Source organism: Pristiophorus japonicus, chromosome 5 (assembly GCF_044704955.1).
Source record: "Pristiophorus japonicus isolate sPriJap1 chromosome 5, sPriJap1.hap1, whole genome shotgun sequence".
Taxonomy (NCBI): Eukaryota; Metazoa; Chordata; class Chondrichthyes; family Pristiophoridae; genus Pristiophorus; species Pristiophorus japonicus.
In genome coordinates this window covers 305,798,853-305,821,725 of record NC_091981.1, presented here as the reverse complement: position 1 = coordinate 305,821,725, position 22,873 = coordinate 305,798,853, and the positions used below count along the sequence as shown (strand labels likewise).

The window sequence follows — 22,873 nt, the reverse complement described above, 5'->3', positions numbered from 1 at the left end:
GATCATTGATGTATATCACAAAAAGCAAGGGACTTAGTACTGAGCCCTGAGAACCCCACTGGAAACATCCTTCCAGTCACAAAAACTCCCATCAACCATTACTCTTTGCTTCCTGCCTCTGAACCAATTTGGATCCAATTTGCCACTTTGCCCTGGATCCCATGGGCTTTTACTTTCGTGACCAGTCTGCCATGTGGACCTTATCAAAAGTGTCAAAATGTCTCTCGATCTCAGCCTTGAATATACTCAAAGACTGAGCATCCTCAGCCCTCTGGAATGGGAAATCCCAAAGATTCACAGTGAAGAAATTCCTCCTTATCCCAGTCTTAAATGGCCAACTCCTTATCCTGAGACTATGAGCCCCTAGTTCTAGACTCTTCAGCCAGGGGAAACATTAGTGTGAGGAAGTGCTTCTTGACATCACCCTTGAACGGCCTAGCTCTAATTTTAAGGTTCTGTCCCCTTCACCAAAGGAAATTGTTTCTAGCTATCTCAATTTAACTTTAAAAAATAAATTGTTTAACAAGGGTTCTCACTGACTCACCTGATAGGCCGACTCAGGATCCACCCCTCAAGCACCGCGATTGGTTGCAGAACACGCTGCTCCCTTGGCCCTCCGACCTCTGAGCTCTCTTCCTGTTGGTTCCCAGGGCAATCAATCACCACTCACCAACATTACGCTGCCAGATGAAGTTGAGGGGCTCAGAGGAAGAAATAAAATGAGGCCGTGAATCTGAGTTAAAAAATAAAATTAGAGAAGCATGATTAAATTTATAAATACAACTATTTAAAGTCAAGTCAAATCAATTGATACAATTAATATATTCCTTTTGGGCCAAGTGGGAAAGAAGTGATGTGTGAGCTGTGCAGAGTGTCTGTGCCCGGTTACACAGCGTGTCCCTGGCTCTCCGCTCCAAGTGAACATGTTTCAGCTCACATCCAACTGACTGGATAAACCTCGCCCGTCTAAACCCATCACACAGATATCAGCATTCGATGTAAGTTATGCTAAACCTTTATAAACACTGGTTAGGCCTCAGCTGACACATTGTGTTCAATTCTGGGCACCACACTTTCAGAAGGATGTCTACACCTCAGAGAGGGTGTAGAAGAGATTTACTAGAATGGTACCAAGGATGAGGGACTTCAATTATGTGGAGATACTGGAGAAGCTGCGGTAATTCTCCTTGGAGCAGAAAAGGTTAAGAGGAGATTTCATCGAGGTGTTCAAAATCATGAACGGTTTTAATAGACTAAATAAGGAGGAACTCTTTCCAGAGGCAGAAGTGTCGGTAACCAGAGGACACAGAATAAGGTGATTGACAAAAGAAGCAGAGGTGACATGAGGAAAAACATTTTATGAGCGAGTTGTTGCAATCTGGAACGCACTGCCTGATAGGGCGGTGGAAGCAGATTCAACAGTAACTTTCAAAAGTGAATTGGATAAATACTGAAGGGAAGATATTGGGAAAGTGCAGGAGAGTGGAACTGACTGGATAGCTTTAACATAGAGGTAACAAGGAAGGTCGATGAGGGGAGTGCATTTGATGTCGTGGATATGGATTTTAGCAAGGCTTCTGATAAGGTCCCACATGGTAGACAAAAGTAAAAGCCCATGGGATCCAAGTCAAAGTGGCAAGTTGGATCCAAAATTGGTTCAGACTCAGGAAGCAAAGGGTAATGTTCGATAGGTGTTTTTGTGACTGGAAGGCTGTTTCCAGTGGGGTTCCACAGGGCTCAGTACTAGGTCCCTTGCTTTTTGTGGTATATATCAATGATTTGAACTTGAATGTAGGTGGTATGACTAAGAAGTTTGCAGATGATACAAAAATTGGTCGTGTGGTTGAAAATGAAGAAAAAAGCTGTAGACTGCAGGAAGGTATCAATGGACTGGCCAGAACAGTGGCAAATGGAACTTAATCTGGAGAAGTGTGAGGTAATGCATTTGAGGAGGGCCAACAAGACAAGGGAATACATGTTAAATGGTCGGACACTGAGAAGTGTAGAGGAACAAAGGGACTTTGGAGTGCATGTCCACAGATCCCTGAAGGTAGCAGCACAAGTGGATTAGGTTAAGAAGACATACGGAATGCTTGCCTTTATTAGCCGAGGCACAGAATATAAGAGCAGGGAGGTTATGCGTGAACTGTATAAAATACTATTTAGGCCACAGCTAGAGTACTGCATGCAGTTCTGGTCACATTACAGGAACGATATGATTGCACCAGAGAGGGTACAAAGATTTACAGGGATGTTGCCTGGACTGGAGAATTGTAGCTATGAGGAAAGATTGGGAAGGCTGGGGTTGTTTTCTTTGGAACAGAGGAGGCAGAGGGGAGACCTCATTGAGGCGTATAAAATTATGAGGGGCCTAGATATAGTGGATAGAAAGGACCTATTTTCCTTCTTGGAGGGGTCAATAACTGGGGGGCATAGATTTAAAGTAATTGGTAGAAGGATTAGAGGGGGGACCTAATTGAGGTGTATAACTTATGAGGGGCCTGGATAGAGTGGATAGCAAGGACCTATTTCCCTTAACAGAGGGATCAGCCATGGCTCAGTGGGTAGCACTCTCACCTCTGAGTCAGAAGGTTGTGGGTTCAAGTGCTGCTCCAGGGACTTGAGCACAAAAATCTCGGCTGACACTCCAAGTGCAGTGCTGAGGGAGTGCGGACTGTCAGAGATGCCGTCTTTCGGATGAGACGATAAATTGAGGCCCCATCTGCTATCTCTGGTGGATATAAAAGATCCCATGGCACTATTTTGAAGAAGAGCAGGGGAGTTATCCTGGTGTCCTGGCAATATTTATCCCTCAATCAACGTAACAAAAACAGTTTATCTGGTCATTATCATGTAAAGAACATAGGAGCATGAGTAGGCCATTCGGCCCCTCGAGCCTGCTCCGCCATTTAATAAGATCATGGCTTATCTGATCATGGACTCAGCTCCACTTCCCTGCCCGCTCCCCATAACCCTTTACTCCCTTATCAATCAAAAATCTGTCTATCTCCGCCTTAAATATACTCAATGACCCAGCCTCCACAGCTCTCTGGGGCAGAGAATTCAACAGATTTACGACTCAGAAAAATTCCACTTCATTTCAGTTTTAAATGGACGACCCTTTATTTGGAGACTATGTCCCCTAGTTCTAGTTTCCTCTATGAGTGGAAATATCCTCTCTGCATCCACTGTGTCAAGCCCCTTCATTATCTTATCTGTTTCAATAAGATCACCTCTCATGCTTCTGAACTCCAATGTGTACAGGCCCAACCTACTCAACTTATCTTCATAAGTCAACCCCCTCATCTCCAGAATCAACTGAGTGAACCTTCTCTGACAGCCTCCAATGCAAGTATATCCTTCCTTAAATACGGAGACCAAAACTGAACGCAATACTCCAGGTGTGGCCTCACCAATACCCTGTACAGTTGTAGCAGGACTTCTCTGCTTTTATACTCTATCCCCCTTGCAATAAAGGCCAACATTCCATTTGCCTTCCTGATCACTTGCTGTACCTGCATACTAACGTTTTGTGTTTCATGCACAAGGACCCCCAGGTCCCTCTGTACTGCAGCACTTTGCAATTTCTCTCCATTTAAATTATAACTTGCTTTTCTATTACTTCTGCCAAAGTGGATAACCTCATATTTTCCCACATTATACTCCATCTGCTAAATTTTTGCCCACTCACTTAGCCTGTCTATATCCCTTTGCAGATTTTGTGTGTCCTCCTCACAATTTGCTTTCTCACCATCTTTGTATCATCAGCAAACTTGCCGACATTACACTCGGTCCCTTCATCCAAGTCATTAATATAGATTGTAAATAGTTGAGTGTGGGATTAATCATGCTTTAGTCGTTATTTGCCACATAATATAAGTGTTGAATTTGTTTAATTTCTGTCAGATTCTGGTACAGTTTATTAACGTGGGCTCATTCTATAACTCTCAGTCTCTGGTACTGTGAGAGTCTGGGATTCATTTTGTAACTCTCAGTCTCCGGTACTGTGTGAGGGTCTGGGATTCATTCTGTAACTCTCAGTCTCCGGTACGGTGTGTGAGAGTCTGGGATTCATTCTGTAACTCTCAGTCTCCGGTACTGTGTGTGAGAGTCTGGGATTCATTCTATAACTCTCAGTCTCCGGTACGGTGTGAGAGTCTGGGATTCATTCTGTAACTCTCAGTCTCTGGTACTGTGTGTGAGAGTCTGGGATTCATTCTGTAACTCTCAGTCTCCGGTACTGTGTGTGAGTATGGGATTCATTCTGTAACTCTCAGTCTCCGGTACTGTGTGAGAGTCTGGGATTCATTCTGTAACTCTCAGTCTCCGGTACGGTGTGAGAGTCTGGGATTCATTCTGTAATTCTCAGTCTCCGGTACGGTGTGAGAGTCTGGGATTCATTCTGTAACTCTCAGTCTCCGGTACGGTGTGTGAGAGTCTGGGATTCATTCTGTAACTCTTAGCCTCTGGTACTGTGAGAGTCTGGGATTCATTCTGTAACTCTCAGTCTCTGGTACGGTGTGAGAGTCTGGGATTCATTCTGTAACTCTTAGCCTCTGGTACTGTGAGAGTCTGGGATTCATTCTCTAACTCTTAGCCTCTGGTACTGTGTGTGAGTATGGGATTCATTGAGTATCTTTCAGTCTCCAGTATTGTGTGAGTGTAGGATTGATTTTGTCTCTATCCATCTGTGGTACTGTGTGAGTGTGGGATACATTCTGCATTTTTCAATCTCTGGTACGGTTCGTGATTATGGGATTCATTCTGTATCTCAGTCTGAATCTTAATGAGACTTTTGGACAGGTATGTAATATGTAGATAAGTCTGCAATCTGGGGTATATGATGTGGTTTTATTCTATACCTTTCAGATACTATTTGTCTATTCTCTCTGATATTTGATTTGTCACTAAGGCTGCACAATTGTGAGATTAGCACAGTGCCTTCCCAGCTGATAATGGGTGTGTTTTTGGACTGGGATTGATAGATCTACCTGTAAACCTGTAAACTGAGCTGTGGTGAAATGTTCACAACTTCTGTCTCTCCTGCTCTGTTTGATTGCTGGATTGAAAATGTATATCTGCACATTGGGATCATTACGGGACTGACTACTTCTGCTGTCTGTGAGTGTGGAATTGATAATCAGCAAAGAATGACTAAAAAAATGATTAAGAGAGGGAAGATAGACAATGAAAGTAAACTAGCACAAAATATAAAAACAGGTAGCAAAAGTTTCTATAGGTATATAAAAAGGAAAAGAATGGCTAAAGTAAATGTTGGTCCCTTAGAGGACAAGACCGGGGAATTAGTAATGGGCAACATGGAGATGGCAGAAACTCTGAACAAATATTTTGTATCAGTCTTTACGGTAGAGGACACTAACAATATCCCGATAGTGAATAGTTAAGGGGCTATAGGGGGGGGAGGAACTTAACACAATCACTAAGGAGCTGGTACTCAGTAAGATAATGGGATTAAAGGCAGATAAATCCCCTGGACCTGGTGGCTTGCATCCTAGGGTCTTAAGAGAAGTAGCGGCAGGGATTGTGGATGCATTGATTGTAATTGACCAAAATTTCCTGGATTCTGGGGAGGTCCCAGCAGATTGGAAAACTGCAAATGTAATGCCCCTATTTAAAAAAGGAGGCAGACAAAATGCAGGAAACTATAGACCAGTTAGCCTAACATCTGTGGTTGGGAAAATGTTGGAGTCCATTATTAAAGAAGCAGTAGCAGGACATTTGGAAAAGCATAATTCGGTCAGATAGAGTCAGCATGGATTTATGAAGGGGAAGTCATGATTGACAAATTTGTTGGAATTCTTTGAGGATGTAATGAAGAAGGTGTAGATCCCGTGGATGTGGTGTATTTGGACTTCCAGAAGGCATTTGATAAGGTGCCACATAAAAGGTTACTGCACAAGATAAAAGTTCACGGGTTTGGGGTAATATATTAGCATGGATAGAGGATTGACTAACTAACAGAAAACAGAGAATCGGGATAAATGGTTCATTCTCGGGTTGGCAATCAGTAACTAGTGGGGTGCCGCAGGGGTCAGTGCTGGGACCCCAGCTATTATTTTGCTCAAGTTATACAGAGTATTGCTGAGACAACACCTGGAATACTGCATGCAGTTTGGGTTTCCATATTTACAAAAGGGTACACTTGTTTTGGAGGCAGTTCAGAGAAGGTTCACTTGGTTGATTCCGGAGATGAGGCAGTTGACTTATGAGTCTTTTGAAGCTTTTACCGATATATAAAACGGAAAAGAGTGACTAAAGTAAATGTTGGTCCCTTAGAAGATGAGAAGGGGGATTTAATAATGGGAAATGTGGAAATGGCTGAGACCTTAAACAATTATTTTGCTTCGGTCTTCACAGTGGAAGACACAAAAACCATGCCAAAAATTGCTGGTCACAAGAATGTGGGAAGGGAGGACCTTGAGACAATCACTATCACTCGGGGGGTAGTGCTGGACAGGCTAATGGGACTGAAGGTAGACAAGTCCCCTGGTCCAGATGAAATGCATCCCAGGGTATTAAAAGAGATGGCGGAAGTTATAGCAGATGCATTTGTTATAATCTACCAAAATTCTCTGGACTCTGGGGAGGTACCAGCGATTGGAAAGCAGCTAATGTAATGCCTCTGTTTAAAAAAGGGGGCAGACAAAAGGCAGGTAACTATAGGCCGGTTCGTTTAACATCTGTAGTGGGGAAAATGCTTGAAGCTATCATTAAGGAAGTAATAGCGGGACATCTAGATAGGAATAGTGCAATCAAGCAGACGCAGCATGGATTCATGAAGTGGAAATCATGTTTAACTAACTTACTAGAATTTTTGAGGATATAACGAGCATGGTGGACAGAGGTGTACCGATGGATGTAGTGTATTTAGATTTCCAAAAGGCATTCGATAAGGTGCCACACAAAAGGTTACTGCAGAAGATAGAGGTACGCGGAGTCAGAGGAAATGTATTAGCATGGATCGAGAATTGGCTGGCTAACAGAAAGCAGAGAGTCGGGATAAATGGGTCCTTTTCGCGTTGGAAATCAGTGGTTAGTGGTGTGCTACAGGGATCGGTGCTGGGACCACAACTGTTTACAATATACATAGATGAGCTGGAAGAGGGGACAGAGTGTAGTGTAACAAAATTTGCAGATGACACTAAGATTAGAGGGAAAGCGGGTTGTGTAGAGGACACAGAGAGACTGCAAAGAGATTTAGATAGGTTAAGCGAATGGGCGAAGGTTTGGCAGATGGAATACAATGTCGGAAAGTGTGAGGTCATCCACCTTGGGGGAAAAAAAACAGTAAAAGGGAATATTATTTGAATGGGGAGAAATTACAACATGCTGAGGTGCAGAGGGACCTGGGGGTCCTTGTGCATGAAACTCTTTTAGAGTCCTTGTGCATGAATCCCAAAAAGTTAGTTTGCAGGTGCAGCAGATAATCAGGAAGGCGAATGGAATGTTGGCCTTCATTGCGAGAGGGATGGAGTACAAAAGCAGGGAGGTCCTGCTGCAACTGTACAGGGTATTGGTGAGGCCGCATCTGGAGTACTGCGTGCAGTTTTGGTCACCTTACTTAAGGAAGGATATACTAGCTTTGGAAGGGGTACAGAGACGATTCACTAGGCTGATTCCGGAGATGAGGGGGTTGCCTTATGATGATAGATTGAGTAGACTGGGTCTTTACTCGTTGGAGTTCAGAAGGATGAGGGGTGATCTTATAGAAACATTTAAAATCATGAAAGGGATAGACAAGATAGAGGCGGAGAGGTTGTTTCCACTGGTAGGGGAGACTAGAACTAGGGGGCACAGCTTCAAAATATGGGGGAGCCAATTTAAAACCGAGTTGAGAAGGAATTTCTTCTCCCAAAAAGTTGTGAATCTGTGGAATTCTCTGCCCAAGGAAGCAGTTGAGACTAGCTCATTGAATGTATTCAAGTCACAGATAGATAGATTTTTAACCAATAAGGGAATTAAGGGTTACGGGGAGAGGGCGGGTAAGTGGAGCTGAGTCCACGGCCAGATCAGCCATGATCTTATTGAATGGCGGAGCAGGCTCGAGGGGCTAGATGGCCTACTCCTGTTCCTAATTCTTATGTTCTTATGAGGAAAGGTTGAGTCGGTTGGGCCTCTACTCATTGGAATTCAGAAGATTGAGAAGTGATCTTATCGAAATATAGATTATGAGGGGGCTTGACAAGGTGGATGCAGAGAGGATGTTTCCACTGATGGGGGAGACTCGAACTAGGGGACATGATCTTAGAATAAGGGGCCGCCCATTTAAAACTGAGATGAGGAGAAATTTATTTTCTCAGAGGGTTGTAAATCTGTGGAATTCGCTGCCTCAGAGAGCTGTGGAAGCTGGGACATTGAATAAATTTAAGACAGAGCTAGTTCCTTCACCGATAAGGGAATTAGGGGTTATGGGGAACGGGCAGGGAAATGGACCTGAGTCCATGATTAGATCAGCCAAGATCGTATTAAACGATGGAGCAGGCTCGAGGGGCCATATGGCCAACTCCTGCTCATAGTTCTGATGTTCTTATCCCTCTGTGTATTTGCACTCTGTGAGTGATACCATACCTACTGTATTTGACAAGGAGTCGCTTGCACTGTTCCTTATGTCTCAGGTGGAGGAAACTTCACATTTGTTCCATTTCCTTCAATTAGTTACCTGTAGGAAGAAAATGTATCTCTGATCATTCAAGAACAGGAGAAGTAGAAAAGACTAAAGTGATGAATTTAGTCGTTCAATTAATATAGAAACATAGGAAATAGGTGCAGGAGTAGGCCATTCAGCCCTTCGAACCTGCACCGCCATTCAATAAGATCATGGCTGATCATTCCTTCAGTATCCCGTTCCTGCTTTCTCTCCATACCCCTTGATCCCTTTAGCCGCAAGGGCCATATCTAACTCCCTCTTGAATATATCCAATGAACTGATATCAACAACTCTCTGAGTGAAGAAGTTTCTCCTCATCTTGGTCCTAAATGGCTTACCCCTTATCCTAAGACTATGTCCCCTGGTTCTGGACTTTCCCAACATCGGGAACATTCTTCCTGCATCTAACCTGTCCAGTCCCGTCAGAATTTTATATGTTTCTATGAGAGCCCCTGTCATCTTTCAAAACTCCAGTGAATACAGGCCCAGTTGATCCAGTCTCTCCTCATATGTCGGTCCTGCCATCCCAGGAATCGGTCTGGTGAACCTTCGTTGCACTCCCTCAATAGCAAGAACGTCCTTCCTCAAATTAGGAGACCAAAACTGAACACAATATTCCAGGTGGGGCCTCACCAAGGCTCTGTACAACTGCAGTAAGACCTCCCTGCTCCTATATTCAAATCCCCTAGCTATGAAGGCCAACATACCATTTGCCGCCTTAACCGCCTGCTGTACCTGCATGCCTACTTTCAATGCCTGATGAATCATGACACCCAGGTCTCATTGCACCTCCCCTTTTCCTAATCTGCCATTATTCAGATTATATTCTGCGTTCGTGTTTTTGCCCCATAGTGGATAACCTCACATTTATCCACATTATACTGCATCTGCCATGTATTTGCCCACTCGCCTAACCTGTCCAAATCACCCTGCAGCCTCTTAGCGTCCTCCTCACAGCTCACACCGCCACCCAGTTTAGTGTCATCTGCAAACTTGGAGATATTACACTCAATTCTATCATCTAAATCATTAATGTATATTGTAAAGAGCTGGGGTCCCAGCACTGAGCCCTGCGGCACTCCACTGGTCAATGCCTGCCATTCTGAAAAGGACCCGTTAATCCCGACTCTCTGCTTCCTATCTGCCAATCAGTTCTCTATCCACGTCAGTACATTACCCCGAATACCATGTGCTTTGATTTTGCACACCAATCTCTTGTGTGGGACCTTGTCAAAAGCCTATTGAAAGTCCAAATACACCACATCCACTGGTTCTCCCTTGTCCACTCTATTAGTTACATCCTCAAAAAATTCCAGAAGATTTGTCAAGCATGATTTCCCCTTCATAAATCCATGCTGACTTGGACCAATCCTATCACTGCTTTCCAAATGTGCTGCTATTTCATCCTAAATGATTGATTCCAACATTTTCCCCACTACTGATGTCAGGCGAACTGGTCTATAATCACCCGTTTTCTCCCTCCCTCCTTTTTAAAAAAGTGGTGTTACATTAGCAACTTTCCAGTCCATATGAACTGATCCAGAGTCGATAGACTGTTGGAAAATTATCACCAATGCATCCACTATTTCTAGGGCCACTTCTTTAAGTACTTTGGAATGTAGACTATCAGGCCCTGGGGATTTATCGGTCTTCAATCCCGTCAATTTCCCCAACACAATTTCCCGCCTAATAAGGATATTCTTCAATTCCTCCTTCTCACTAGACTTTCGAACCCCTAGTACATCCGGAAGGTTATTTGTGTCTTCCTTTGTGAAGACAGAACCAAAGTATTTGTTCAATTGGTCTGCCATTTCTTTGTTCCCCATTATAAATTCACCCGAATCCGACTGCAAGGGACCTATATTTGTCTTCACTAATCTTTTTCTCTTCACATATCTATAGAAGCTTTTGCAGTCATTTTTTGTATGTTTCCGGCAAACTTCCTCTCATACTCTATTTTCCCCCTCCTAATTAAACCCTTTGTCCTCCTCTGCTGTATTCTAAATGTCTCCCAGTCCTCTGGCTTGCTGCTTTTTCTGGCTAATTTGTATGCCTCTTCCTTGGATTTAACACTATCCTTAATTTCCCTTGTTAGCCACGGTTGAGCCACCTTCCCCGTTTTATTTTTACTCCAGACAGGGATGTACAATTGTTGAAGTTCGTCCATATGATCTTTAAATGTTTGCCATTGCCTATCCACCGTCAACCCTTGAAATATCATTTGCCATGTCTAATCTAGCCAATTCGCGCCTCATACCATCAAAGTTACCTTTCCTTAAGTTCAGGACCCTAGTTTCTGAATTAACTTTGTCACTCTCCACCTTAGTAAATAATTCTACCATATTATGGTCACTCTTCCCCAAGGGGCCTCGCACAACAAGATTGCTAATCAGTCCCTTCTCATTACACATCACCCAGTCTAGGATGGCCAGCTCTCTGATTGATTCCTCGACATATTGGTCTAGCAAACCATCCATAACACACTACAGGAAATCCTCCTCCACTGCATTGCTACCAGTTTGGTTAGCCCAATCTATATGTAGATTAAAGTTGCCCATGATAACTGCTGTACCTTTATTGCACACAACCCTAATTTCTTGTTTGATGCTGTCCCCAAACTCACTACTACTATTTGGTGGTCTGTACACAACTCTCACTAGCGTTTTCTGCCCTTTTGGTATTCCACAGCTCCACCGATACCGATTCCACATCATCCAGGCTAATGTCCCTCCTTATTTTGCATTAATTTCCTCTTTAACCAGCAATGCCACCCCACCTCCTTTTCCTCTCTGTCTATCCTTCCTAAATGTTAAATACCCCTGGATGTTGAGTTCCCAGCCTTGGTCACCCTGGAGCCATGTCTCTGTGATGTCAATCACATCGTATCCATTAACTGCTATCTTCACAATTAATTCATCCACCTTATTACGAATACTCCTCGCATTGAGGCACAGAGCCTTCAGCCTTGTCTTTTTAATACACTTTGACCCTTTAGAATTCTGCTGTAAAGTGGCCCTTTTTGTTTTTTGCCTTGAGTTTCTCTGCCCTCCACTTTTACTATTCTCCTTTCTATCTTTTGCTTCTGTCTCCATTTTATTCCCCTCTGTCTCCCTGCATAGGTTCCCATCCCCCTGCCATATTAGTTTAACTCCTCCCAAACAGCACTAGCAAACACTCCCCCTAGGACATTGGTTCCGGTCCTGCCCAGGTGCAGACCGTCCGGTTTGTACTGGTCCCACCTCCCCCAGAACTGGTTCCAATGTCCCAGGAATTTGAATCCCTCCCTTCTGCACCACTGCTCAAGCCACGAATTCATCTGAGCTATCCTGCGATTCCTACTCTGACTAGCACGTGGCACTGGTAGCAATCCTGAGATTACTACTTTTGAGGTCTGACTTTTTAATTTAGCTCCTAGCTCCCTAAATTCGTCTCATAGGACTTCATCCCTTTTTTTACCTATGTCGTTGGTACCAATGTGCACCATGACAACTGGCTGTTCACCCTCCCTTTTCAGAATGTCCTGCACCCGCTCCGGGACATCCTTGACCCTTGCACTAGGGAGACAACATACCATCCTGGAGTCTCGGTTGCGGCCGCAGAAACGCCTACCTATTCCCCTCACCATTGAATCCCCTATCACTATCGCTCTCCCACTCTTTTTCCTGCCCTCCTGTGCAGCAGAGCCAGCCACGGTGCCATGAACTTGGCTGCTGCTGCCCTCCCCTGATGTGTCATCCCCCTCAACAGTACTCAAAGCAGAGTATCTGTTTTGCAGGGGGATGACCGCAGGAGATCCCTGCATTACCTTCCTTGCACTGCTCTTCCTGTTAGTCTTCCATTCCCTATCTGGCTGTGGACCCTTTGCCTGCGGTAAGACCAACTCGCTACACGTGCTATTCACATCATTCTCAGCATCGTGGATGTTCCAGACTGAATCCACCCTCAGCTCCAGTGCCGCAGTGCGGACCGTCAGGAGCTGGAGGTGGATACACTTCCCGCACACGTAGTCGTCAGTGACACTGGAGATGTCCCTGAGTTCCCACATGGTACAGGAGGAGCATAACACGTGTCCGAGCTCTCCTGCAATGACCTAACCCTTGGATAATCTTAATTTGGCAACAGCAATGCTAAGGGTTACTTACTGATATAGTGAAGAAAAAGAAAAGCTACTCACTAATCACTTACCCCCTTGGCTGTGACATCACCTTTTGATTTCCATCTACTTGTGTTTTGCCTTCTCTCCCAGCTGCAGAAGCCGTGCCTCTCGCTGACATTCACCAAGGGAAGCCAGCGATACAAACAGTGTCAGCGTCTGACTGTACTGCAGTACTCAGCTTCTACACACCAAGTGTGTTGGGCAGATTTACAACAATTTACTGACATCCAGACACAACCCAACCCCTGCCCTGCTTGAGGAATGGGACGACCCGATGGAGCATGGACTTTTACACAGCTCAGATTGGTGCTCCCCTCCCCCAGGGCACTAACCATTCAACCAGAAACAAAGAGCTGCTGTTTAAAACATGTCCTTCACATTTCTCACCAGCTCCCTGCAATCGATGCTTTGTATAAACCCTCAGTGTCCGGCTCTGCTTCCGCTGTTCGCTGTCCAATGACAACAAACAGCGTGAGACTGGAACTAAACCAGGAATGTTCACTACTGGTTTGGAGAGAGAAAGCAGCAGATTGTAAATAGCAGATTGTGCCCATTCTGTCTCCCTTACCCTGGACCCACTCTGCCTCTTACACAGCCCCCGACTCCCCCTGAACTCCCCCCGGACTCAGCGCCGATCTCTGAGCCCATCTGCGGACACGCTCCCCGAGCGCTGCTGCTGTAAGGAGGCTGCTGCTCGCTGCCTTACCCCGGGGCCGTGGTGTCTCCATTCCCGGCTGTTTTAAACCATCTTCTTCCGCTCACTGAGTGAATAGCGATCAGAGGTAGGGCTGGGGGAGGGGAGGGCACATGCGCTCTTCTGCTCACTGGGAATCGACACCGGGGGCGGGGCTGAACCGCGTATGCCCAGCTCTCTGCAATAATTCAGCCTGTAAAAATCAAAGTGCACTTTTCCCAATTTACTTTTATCAGAATCTGAGCAAAGGAACTGGGCCTGGGGGGAAAGGATAGAGAATGTTTAAAGCTGGGAGCCTTGTCCCTTGGAGATGTTCAATGTGGGATCATTCTGTGCACATTGTTTTACAATTCATGAGCCCGTCTTCACAAAGCAACCCTCCAGAAACATCGGAGGTTCGGAGGATTAGGAGTGTTTGCTGAGACTGTGCAGGAGTTAATATCTGACAGAAACTGTCCCAGTTTAATTTAGTTAGAGTGAAGCACTCGCTCACTGAGAATAATACCGAGCAGCCCTGAGCTGCAAGATTGCAGCGAGTACAAGAGGCAAGCGAGGGTTAAATGTGGGACATTGTTTCTCTCACTCTCTGACACTGTCCCACAGTCTGGGATTAATAATGTGTCTGTCTCTGGTACAATATCAGTGAGAGGGGGGCTTTAACTTCTCTCTCTCCAATGGGATCTTTCAGGATAAAACGGGACCTCACAGGTAAGTCTGGAACTGATACTGTGCATGTTTCTGTGTCTCACTGCCCTGTCTCGCACTCCCGTCTCTCGCTCAGCCCTCTCTCCCCTTCCCCATCTCTCGCTCTCTGTTGCGATCTCCTTTCTCATGTACTGTCTGTGAAGACGGGATACTGTTATTTCACATGATGTGGAAACACCGTTGGAAGTGCAACACTGAGTATGTCTCTCTCTGGTGCTATACATGACAGTGTGGCACTGTTACTGAGCGTAATATGGAGACACTGATACCAAGCGTAAGACTTGCTTTTGTATAAGTGTAAGATTGATATTGTCTCTCTCTCTCTCTCTCTTTTCCACTGGTGCTGTACATTAATGTGTGATACTACTATAGAGCGTAATATGCAGACAAAGTTAGGCAGTTTAAGACTGATTCTGTGTTTGTCTCTCTGTCACTATCTCTGATGGCTAATATTTAAAGGACGAATGCATGAATTGCAACAGTTATACATTCCTTTCTGGCTTAAAAACACAAAAGGAAAAGTGGCCCAACCATGGCTAACAAAAGAAATTAAGGATAGTATTAGATCCAAAGAGGAGTTACATAAAGTTACCAGAAAAAATAGCAAGCCTGAGGACTGGGAGCAGTTTAGAATTCAGCAAAAAAGAACCAAGAGATTGATTAAGAGGGAAAAAATAGAGTATGACAATAAACTTGCCCTCAAGCAATCTCACTAAAACAGATTATCTGGCCAGTATCACATGGCTGTTTGTGGCAGCTTGCTGTGTGCAAATTGTCTGCCGCATTTCCGGCATTGCAACAGTGAATGCACTTCAAATGTACTTTGATGTTGTTGTACTTCATTGGCACTTTGGGACATCCTGAGGTCAGGTAAGGTGCTACATAAGGACAGGTCTTTGTTTCTCCAATCTCCCGATAACTAAAGCCTCTCTTCCCTGGTATCATCTCAGTGAATCTCTCTGCAACCTCTCCATGGTGTTGCACCAAATTCGCTCGATGTTCGAAAGGACGAACAAATAGGTTCACAATTTTCCTTTGAGGGTTCCCACAGTAAGTTTAACCTGAACAAAAGACTATGACACTAGATTCACAAGCCAACTTATCTCTAATAAATGCTTTAACAAACACTGCTCATTAGTTACTACAGAATATAGGACTCACAACCTATATAGATATTACCCGATTCGATACGAGGTGATCAGTTTCCATCTGACTTCAGCTGAGGGATTCTACCTGAGGTTCCTGCTCCTGCTATCGAGTGTTGTTCCAAGGTTCTCACTAACCTCCTTCAAAACCGTGTCTAGTTATACCCTTTCTTCTCTCAGCTAAACACGTGTCGAATTCGACAGATTCTGCTGACATTTCACCTTTGTACATATACATCCTTCTGTTATCGTAACCCTGTCTTGCCTCCATGACTTATTACCAAATTGGTGTCTTCGTTATTGTGTATGTCCCATATCTTGATCAGTTAGGTCTTTTCATCTCTTCCCACCCCCTGCTGTTTCCTACAGCGTGTTTCTGCTAACGTAACTTCCCCATGCCATTTGGCCTCCATCTATTATTCCTGCAACTGACCTTTTGTTCGTTCACTAGTGTATATAGGGACCCTGTTAACGGATAATTCCTTATTCACACACACTATTACATGGTGACTCCTTTGAATGTGGCTTTACTATTCGGCAGCTTTTATCCTCATCTCCTTTGAAGTGCCTGTTGTTTTCAGTTCAAGAGACACTGAGTCTACTGGTTTAACCCTCAAGCATGAATTAAATTCTTATTAACCGTGAATTCTTTCTGATATTTCCACAATGGCCTCGACAGCCTTCCTAGTGTAAGATCCCCAAAACCTGACAATATTGGAACTGCAGCATAACCAATGATTTGTACAGGTTTACATGACCTCTGCCCTTTTGTACACCACACCTATTCATAAAACCTAGGATCCCATGTGTTTCTTTAACCACTTTATCAACATAAAATGGCTAAAATACATTGATTTTGACTTAAATGTGCATCATGGGAAAGAGAAGTTTAGCCTGAGTTAGAAACTCAAACAATCGATTCACTGCAGACAGGTCGCCGTGGCAACACAGGCATTCCATTCACTGAACCCACTGTTAGAATCTGTAATCAGATCAGGGGAAAGAACAGGGTTTGTCTGTTAGTAACCACAATGTAAGCTCAGACCAGAGTGAGTAACACAATAGATTAGATTATAATGTGTGATGTTTATATCTATAATTGTGAAACTATAAGAAATAACAACTAACAGCAGGTAGGGGAGTTTAGGGTTAATGAGAAAATCACTGAAAAAAAGTAACTGCTGGGAACCAGGGAAAGTGTCCGTGTAAATCACACATTAGAGAAGTTCCAGCTGTCTTTTCCTCACTTCCTGCCCAAACCCAGCAGAGAAGACAAAGCAGAGTCCGGGGCCAGAGATGGATCAGTGCAGGGTATAAAAGTGAGGGGAGACTGATGTAAGGGGGCAGTCGGGACTGCAGACACCGGAGATCAAGCTCAGAGTGTCCGAGGTTCCATCCAGCGGGCTGACCTGGTGTCAGTTACTGTGGACACGTGAGACTTGCATGTTTACTCTGACATGGTAGAGCACAGAGAATCTGCTCAAATTATATTTAAGAGATTAAAGTTGCTAATAATAATAATTGAATATATTTAAGGTGAAGATAGAGTTTTGAAATATAAGGGAGTGAAGGGTTATGGGGAGTGAGCAGGGAAGTGGAGTTGAGGCCAGGATCAGATCAGCCAGGATCTTATTGAATGACGGAGCAGGCTCAAGGAGCCAGATGGCCTACTCCTGCTCCTATTTCTTATGTTCTTGTGTTCCAACACTAGACACTCGATCCTTAATACAAGGAATTAGCTAGAATTTTACAACCCTAAATCTCTCTGTTCCTCTACTCCATTGAGAGTTTTACCATTTAATGTCCATTTCCTCCCTTTTTCTTCCTCCCAAAATCTACCACAGCACATTTCTCTGCATTAAATTTCATTTCACATCTACCTGCCCCAATTACTAACCTGTGTATTGACAATGAAGGCACTTAAAGTCCTCTTCACAGTTCCCCCCACTCCCCATTTTTGGCGTTCCCTGGAGGTTTTGATCGTGTGCCCCATATACCCAAGCCCAGATCATTTCTCTATTCAGCAGAGCAATGGTCCCAACACTGACCCTGGGGACACCACTGTTTACATCCCTCCAGTCTGAAGAACCTCCATTAACCGCAACTCTCTGTTTTCTGCCCTTTACCCAACTTCCTATCCACGCTGCCCCACTCCCTTTAACACCGTGAGCCTTAATTTGATCAACAAGCCTCCTGTCCGGCACCTTATCAAACACCTTCTGACAATCCATCTACACAACATCCCCTGCATTTCCTTTCTCACTGCACTGTGTTACTTCCTGAAATAATCCCTGCTGTGTGTCCTGAATGGATCCATTTCACTCCCAAACCTTGCAATGTTTGCTCCAGCCCACAGGGTTCACCTGTTTAAAGCCACAACAGAAAGGCCCAGTTTCCTCCTGGGGTTTGAGAGAAATCAGCTTCAACAATGGGGCAGAGTGTCAGCCAATGAGGGAGATCTGGGCTCAGCCCCGCCCACTGGCTGCCGCAAGCCCCACCCCTCTCACTGATTGGTTGGAGGTCCAACCGACGACTACCTCCGGACCCGCCCCGCTCTTCCTAACCCCTGGGGGGTCTTCAGACACACTGAGTGTGAGCCCAGGCCCAGGCCCAGGAGACAACACTCCGCATTATCCGCCTCCCCACAACTACCCGCCAGTTTCAGACACAAACTCCGGGACAACCCGGAAGTGCGGGAAATCCCCAGTGAGTCAGGGAGCGTCTGTAAATGGAGGAGAAATGGGAACCGGTCAGGGAGTGTCTGTAAATGGAGAAATGGGGATTGGTCAGGGAGTGTCTGTAAATGGAGAAATGGGGATTGGTCAGGGAGTGTCTGTAAATGGAGAAATGGGGACCGGTCAGGGAGTGTCTGTAAATGGAGAAATGGGGACTGGTCAGGGAGTGTCTGTAAATGGAGAAATGGGGGACTGGTCAGGGAGCGTCTGTAAATGGAGAAATGGGGATTGGTCAGGGAGTGTCTGTAAATGGAGAAATGGGGACCGGTCAGGGAGTGTCTGTAAATGGAGAAATGGGGACTGGTCAGGGAGCGTCTGTAAATGGAGAAATGGGGATTGGTCAGGGAGTGTCTGTAAATGGAGAAATGGGGACCGGTCAGGGAGTGTCTGTAAATGGAGAAATGGGGACTGGTCAGGGAGCGTCTGTAAATGGAGAAATGGGGATTGGTCAGGGAGTGTCTGTAAATGGAGAAATGGGGACCGGTCAGGGAGTGTCTGTAAATGGAGAAATGGGGACTGGTCAGGGAGTGTCTGTAAATGGAGAAATGGGGACTGGTCAGGGAGCGTCTGTAAATGGAGAAATGGGGATTGGTCAGGGAGTGTCTGTAAATGGAGAAATGGGGACCGGTCAGGGAGTGTCTGTAAATGGAGAAATGGGGACTGGTCAGGGAGTGTCTGTAAATGGAGAAATGGGGACTGGTCAGGGAGCGTCTGTAAATGGAGAAATGGGGACTGGTCAGGGAGCGTCTGTAAATGGAGAAATGGGGACTGGTCAGGGAGCGTCTGTAAATGGAGGAGAAATGACTAATTTTAGTTAACAAATGTATCAGTGATTTTAATGGGACTCTTCCCGTGTCCCAGCTCCTGTAAATACTGGCTGTAATGGGACCAGACTCTCAGGAGGCTCCACACCGCTGACTGCTTGTGTGTCAGTGATCTCCCATCACATTAATGTGATTCTGCTGAGTCTGTTTAATAAAGTGTCACAAAAAGTGGCGAACCAGTGAGTGTAGAACTGAACCCAGCCAGAGTCAGTACCTCCAGGGGAGGGGAACCAGTGAGTGTAGAACTGAACCCAGCCAGAGTCAGTACCTCCAGGGGAGGGGAACCAGTGAGTGTAGAACTGAACCCAGACAGAGTCAGTACCTCCAGGGGAGGGGAACCAGTGAGTGTAGAACTGAACCCAGCCAGAGTCAGTACCTCCAGGGGAGGGAAACCAGTGAGTGTAGAACTGAACCCAGCCAGAGTCAGTACCTCCAGGGGAGGGGAACCAGTGAGTGTAGAACTGAACCCAGCCAGAGTCAGTACCTCCAGGGGAGGGAAACCAGTGAGTGTAGAACTGAACCCAGCCAGAGTCAGTACCTCCAGGGGAGGGGAACCAGTGAGTGTAGAACTGAACCCAGCCAGAGTCAGTACCTCCAGGGGAGGAGAGGAAAGGGAAACAAAAATTGAGGAGCACCCCTTCAGGTAACTATACAGGGACTGCAACCTCTCACATTGAATATATACATGGGCCATGGATTCCTCTAGGCTACAAAAAACAAAACCAGCCTTCAAGTCTGGAAGGGCGTTAAGAACAGCTCTCCTACTGCTGAAACCCTCATTCATGCCTTTGTTACCTCTAGACTTGACTACTCCAATTCACTCCTGGCCGGCCTCCCACATTCTACACTACGTAAACTTGAGGTCATCGAAAACTCAGCAGCCCGTGTCCTAACTTGCACCAAGTCACAATCACCCACCACCCCTGTGCTCACTGACCTACACTGGCTCCCGGTTAAACAACGCCTCGATTTCAAAATTCTCCTCCTTGTTTACAAATCCCTCCATGGCCTGGCCCCTCCCTGTCTTTTTCAGCCTCACAACACCACAAGACGTCTGCGCTCCTCAAATTCTGCCCTCTTGAACATCCCTCATTATATCTGCTCAACCATCGGTGGCCGTGCCTTCAGCTGTTTGGACCCGAAGCTCTGGAACTCCCTCCCTAAACCTCCCTCTCCACCTGTCCTTCCTCCTTTCAGACGCTCCTTAAAACCTACCTCTTTAACTGAGCTTTCGGTCAGCTGCCTTAATTTCTTCTTTTGTGGCTCGGTGTCAAATTTATCTGTTTTGTCTCGTTAACACCGCTGTGAAGCACCTTGGGAGGTTTTACTACGTTAAAGGTGTAATATAAATAAAAGTTATAATAAAAACCGTTGCACACGACTGCTCCGTGCAACACTCTCCACCCCAGATCCCCAATGGTGCAGGGAAGGACCCCTGCATAGAGAGCCCTCCAATGGGGACCCCCGCCTCACTGGACAGCAAGGTGACCCACCATTGCGACTGAGACTGGGCAATGAACAAAATCCATCAATCAATGTCACAGAAACCTGAGTGCCCTGGTTCTCAGCCCTGGGGCCAAGTACACTGGCCGCCAGTGTTCCATCACTAACTCACACCTTAGGCCCGGCCCAGTCTGGCTCAGCCACTAAATACTTTCTAAAGTGATTCTAACTCTGGTGGAAAGCTATGAGGCCTCATTTTATTGTGCGACCCGAGAGGCTTTTAATGGCTTTAGTAAACTGGCAATAAGATTTTTATCTAAAAACTGGAAAGTGGTGAAAAATGCCACTAGCGCTGCCTCAAAACTCAGAGAAATCCACTTCATCAGCGCCCTGCCACAGGACTCGATATTCACCTCCTCCACCTCTGGTGCACGGTGTCGGCAGTATGTACCGTCTCACAGAATGACCACGGTGGAGTCAAAGGTCAGGTAACAGAATGGGTGGAAATATGGCAACAAACTTCCTTCAACTCCAACAAATGATTCCTGTTTTGCAGCCATCTCTCCATCCACTCTGCTGCCTGGCCCTTCACTCCACAGGCCTGACCTTGGTCATCCTGTAGATCTTACTACTGTTGTGGGTAGCAAGCTGGTTACAAAACAGGAAACAGAGAGTAGGGGTTAAGAGTAGCTACTCAGACTGGCAATAGGTGAGAGGTGGTGTTCCCCAGGGATCGGTGCTGGGAACACTGTTCTGGCAATAGGTGAGAGGTGGTGTTCCCCAGGGATCGGTGCTGGGAACACTGTTCTGGCAATAGGTGAGAGGTGGCGATCCCACAGGGATCGGTGCTGGGAACACTGTTCTGGCAATAGGTGGGTGGTGTTCCCACAGGGATCGGTGTTGGGACCACTGTTCTGGCAATAGGTGGGTGGTGTTCCCCAGGGATCGGTGTTGGGACCACTGTTCTGGCAATAGGTGGGTGGTGTTCCCACAGGGATCAGTGCTGGGACCACTGTTCTGGCAATAGGTGAGAGGTGGTGTTCCCCAGGGATCGGTGCTGGGACCACTGTTCTGGCAATAGGTGGGTGGTGTTCCCACAGGGATCAGTGCTGGGACCACTGTTCTGGCAATAGGTGAGAGGTGGTGTTCCCCAGGGATCGGTGCTGGGACCACTGTTCTGGCAATAGGTGGGTGGTGTTCCCACAGGGATCAGTGCTGGGACCACTGTTCTGGCAATAGGTGGGAGGTGGTGTTCCCCAGGGATCGGTGCTGGGACCACTGTTCTGGCAATAGGTGGGAGATGGTGTTCCCCAGGGATCGGTGCTGGGACCACTGTTCTGGCAATAGGTGGGAGGTGGTGTTCCCCAGGGATCGGTGCTGGGACCACTGTTCTGGCAATAGGTGGGAGGCGGTGTCCCACAGGGATCAGTGCTGGGCCCACTGTTCTGGCAATAGGTGGGAGGTGGTGTTCCCCAGGGATCGGTGCTGGGACCACTGTTCTGGCAATAGGTGGGAGGCGGTGTCCCACAGGGATCAGTGCTGGGCCCACTGTTCTGGCAATAGGTGGGAGATGGTGTTCCCCAGGGATCGGTGCTGGGACCACTGTTCTGGCAATAGGTGGGTAATGGTGTTCCCCAGGGATTGGCGCTGGGACCGCTGTTCTGGCAATAGGTGGGAAATGGTGTTCCCCAGGGATCGGTGCTGGGAACGCTGTTGTTCACCATTTACATAAAGGATTGCACTCGGGAATCAGAAGTACAATTTCCACATTTTTAGATGGCACAAATTGGGAGGTAGAGTTAATACTGAGGAAGACTGTGACACAATGCAAGACATTAATAAGTTGCAGAATGCGTGTGTAATTGGGAGATGAATTTCAGTATAGATCAGTGAGAGGTGGTGTGTTTTGGTCGGAAGAATAAGGAGGCCACATTCTATTTGGAAAATAAGAGTCTAAACAGTGCAGAGGAGCGAAGGGATCGAGGGGTACAGATACACAAATCACTAAAAGTAGCGATGTGGGTTAATGCGGCCATTTAAAAAAGCAAACAAAGCCCTGGGGTTAATTTCTAAAGGAGCCTTCTGTTCCGTGTCCAGGAGCCTGAACCATGGGGGAGAGCGACTGGAACACATTTCTTACATACCTCAAGGTTAACCCACACGGCGAGTTTGCTGTCAGTGCAGAGGGACGAGAGAGACCAAAGTGCTGTTTGGCCCTCTCAGTGTAGCCCTGAAGGACTGTGTCCAGGCTGAAATTCTGTTCCCACCGTACGATACACCCCCAGATTGTCCTCTCTGAGCTCCAGCCGGGTGATGCTAAACACTCCGGTGGGAAAGACAAAAATCCAAAGCAATGTGTTAAAAGCAAAGCTGATTTATTTCCCATTGATCCAGAATATTAAACTTCAGCCTAGTTACAGGAGTTATCAGCAGAAACAAACCCTAACTGTCAGAATGAACATGGTTCAGTCCTGGATGTGATTAACAGCAGCAAAAACAGCAG

The 22,873-nt window shown here is 46.0% G+C and overlaps 1 protein-coding gene across 6 annotated transcripts in view; it reads right to left on the bottom strand.

Moving 5' to 3' along the window:
- Window positions 1–22,873, bottom strand: part of LOC139264794 (zinc finger protein 180-like) — a 540,876-nt gene that overhangs the window by 4,008 nt on the left and 513,995 nt on the right. Inside the window, exons 1-4 of one of the 6 annotated variants that reach the window (XM_070881936.1) lie at window positions 13,531–13,611; window positions 8,590–8,680; window positions 2,578–2,758; window positions 545–733 (exon numbers count right to left, since the gene is read on the bottom strand). The gene's annotated coding sequence lies outside the window, so the exon portion shown is untranslated. Of the gene's footprint in view, window positions 1–544; window positions 734–2,577; window positions 2,759–8,589; window positions 8,681–12,853; window positions 13,046–13,530; window positions 13,612–22,873 lie in introns of those variants that run through there. The other 5 variants (XM_070881937.1, XM_070881935.1, XM_070881938.1 and 2 more) reach the window with 5 other exon arrangements.